The sequence below is a fragment of the Grampus griseus genome, assembly GCF_964374135.1.
Source record: "Grampus griseus genome assembly, chromosome: 14".
Classification (NCBI taxonomy): domain Eukaryota; kingdom Metazoa; phylum Chordata; class Mammalia; order Artiodactyla; family Delphinidae; genus Grampus; species Grampus griseus.
In genome coordinates, this window is record NC_139008.1 from 5980714 (window position 1) to 5983954 (window position 3241).

The following is a 3241-nucleotide window of genomic DNA, read 5'->3' on the forward strand; positions in this document are numbered from 1 at the left end:
TTCTGTCTCCTTATACCGTTTGCATTTTTAGTAGGAAAAGATGGGTAAATTCTTTGTTATACTAGTTAGTTTTTAGGGTAGAACCTTAGATTCTTAGTTTCTTATATTGAGCCATCTTGTACAACCTTTACCCAAAAGAACTGGTTCTCGAATGCTGTGTTTTAGCCGTGCAGGACTTCGGCAGAGGAGGCCTGCTTGCATACAGGCAGCAGAGAAACCCGCCTCCAATGAGCAGCCAGGGAGCCCCTGCCCAGTGCCCGTGGCAGGCGTGTGCAGGGGAGTGTGCAGTGGGAGAGAAAAAGCACAAGTTGTCATTTTGGTTTAGAGATTATTGTGCCCAGACTAAGTCATCTTCATCATAATTAGACACAGAGTTTGACATTTCAAGGCTGAGACTCTTGAGAGGCACAAATAAATGAACACAGCGTAGCCTAGCGCATGGCTGTGTGCCCAGAAGCGGAGCAGTGATTCCAACACAACTCTAGTAGTTAGGACAACGCTGGTAATAGCACTTCTCAAAGGACATCGTGATATTCTTAAAAGAGTAAATTTGCCCTTTTGCTAACCCATGGGAAGCATTACTTCCCTCCAGGAGAGAATCCCAGCACCTGGGCACCTGCCTCTTCCCATTTGCTGTGGCATCCTCCCTGCCCACCCCCCACCAATGGCAGGAGCTCCTTTGTGTACACGTGTTTGTACCAGTACATCGGCAAGGCTGTCGTGACAGAACAAGGATAGACAAAAGCAGGCCAAGAAACAGGAATTAGCTACCAATTTCTTTTTAGTTTCATTAAATCACATGGTTTGGGAGCAATTCCAGAGGTTTTTAGAGAAACGATGTATTCTGTGAAAGAAACAAATTTACTATCTTGGCCTCTAAGAACTTAAGCCTAGAGTCATCTTTTTTCTTTTTTTAACTTGGGCCATCTCACGTCCATGGAAGAAGGCCCATCCCTGTCGTGGCAGCCAGAAACCCGCAGTGCTGGGGTCTGAGATGGTGGAAGGTCCCTTCTCATCTCGCCCTGCTTGTGAGACTCCGAGCAGTCCTCGGTCCACAATCGCTACCGATTTGGAGGGACAGTGGCCAAAGCCCTTTGGAGGCTTTGGTGTCAGGTCATAGTTCTGCCAAGCTGCGTAGCCTTGAGCAACATAGTTAACATCTCTGAGCCTCACTATCTTCACCTGTAAAATGGGAGTAGTAAAGGGTTAGCAGTTCCTGTTATTCAGTAAAGCCGAGGTTTGCCTTCAGGCTTGGCATTGGCCCTATACTAGGCCCCGGAGACCCTTAATAGCAGAGTGGGGTAGGGTGGGAAGTGGTGTATGAAGGATTCGCTAACCAAAAAAAGTTTTTTCTAGAATATGCTGAGAAAACTGGGTTGGCCTCAGAACCCAGATTAATTGCTTAGGCATGGCCCCTTCAGTTTGACCCAGCAATCACGCAAGTGGTTTAGTTCTCATGTGTGCCCAGTGAGGCAGTGATGCGAAGGCCTAGGGTTCCCTCAGGTGCCTGCGATGTCGGTGAGGCCATTAAGCTACCCCACGTGGAATAGTACAGATGGTCTATACATTATAAAGTTATGTGAGTTATGTGTGTGTCTAATTCAAATACTGGGTGTGGTAGGTAGACTACTGGCCCCCCAAAGATGTCCCTGCCCTAATCCCCAGAACCTGTGAGCTTTGCAGATGGGATTAAGTTAAAGATCTTGAGCTGGGGAAGCTGAGCCTAGATTGTCAGGTGAGCCCAGTGTAATCACAAGAATCCTTAAAGGAGGGAGGCGGGCAGGGGAGAGTCTGAGCAAATGAAGGGGTAGAAGCAGATTGGGGTGGGAGAAGGCCAAGGCCTCTAAAAGCTGCAGGAAGGAACCTGGTTCTCCCCTGGAGCCTCCAGAAGAAACAGCACCCCGCCAGCACCCTCCAGCTACTGATGTGGGCTGTGAAGATCTGACCTCCAGCGCTGTAAGGGAAGACACTTGCGTTGTCTCAAGCCACCCGCTCTGTGGTGAGTTGCTCCAGCAGTAACAGGAAATGAATCCACTAGGTCCATTCAGAAAAGGGGAGGAGGGACTTCCCTGGCAGTCCAGTTGTTAGGACTCTGTGCTTCCACTGTAGGGGGCACGGGTTCGATCCCTGGTCAGGGAACTAGGCTCCCGCAAGCCACTCGGCACGGCAGGAAAAAAAAAAAAAGGAAATATGGTCTGGAGCTGAGTTTTTCAAACTGAGGGTCAGAGCCCATTTGTAGGTTGTAAAATCATGGCTGGTACTTAGAGGAGAAAACAACATTCTGCATTGTGTGTAGTAAGTTCTGCTTCATGGTACTTCTGTTTCAGATACACAGGGGGCTGTGGACTAGGCCGCAACATATGTCTGTGGGGGTCATGGTCAAAAAAAGTTTGAAAGCTGCTAAGGTAGAGGAGCTTGATGAGTGGGGCTTGATGAGGAAGGATGGGCGGATCCAACACAGCAAGAATGTGTGCCATGCACACAAGGTCACTGTGCCGGGCACCAAGGGAAGCAGCTGATATGCAGGAACTCCTCACAGCAACCCTGCAGGGTTAGAACTGTGACTGCCACATCTTAGAGATGACAAAACTCAAGTTCAGAGAGGGAGGGCAGCCTGTATCAAGGTAGCCTTTCCAGAGCCCCAGGGGTAACCGCCAAGCACGCTCCCTGCTGGGTGGTGACAGGCAGGGGAGATGCCTAGCGACCCAGCCCAGTTCTGTCACCACACTCAGAAGCAGGGTGATGTCATTGGAACCAGGAGGGGACCCCCCGGCGATACCTGTGGGGTCTCCTGGTAGACCTCGGTTTCTCAGTTGAGCCTTGTGGCTTGGAAGGGGTGTGAGCAGGCCCCGGCTGAGGAGTGCTGTGTGTGCTCCAGACCTCCATGTGTGCGTGGCCTTGGAAGGAGGCCCAGGGTCTCCCCTCTTCCCTCCTGGTACCGGGTGTCAATTCTTTGATCTCAGGGGAAGACCTATGGTCCCCATTCGGGGGTGGGCAGGGGCTGAGACAGAAGGAGATAGCGCTGCGTGCTTCTGGAAGGTTTTCCTCCCTGGTTTCCCGCTGCCTTGGCCAGCCCACCACCTCCTGAGTCCAGAAGCCTGAAGCTAGGCTGCCATCTTGTGACCAAGAGGCAGTAAGGCCAGTGCAGCAAGAAGGAAGGAGCAGAGAGCCAGGGAGGACCTTGATGGCCCTGAAACGCTGCACCAGACCCCAGCTGACGGCCCTCCTCAAGTCAGCCAGC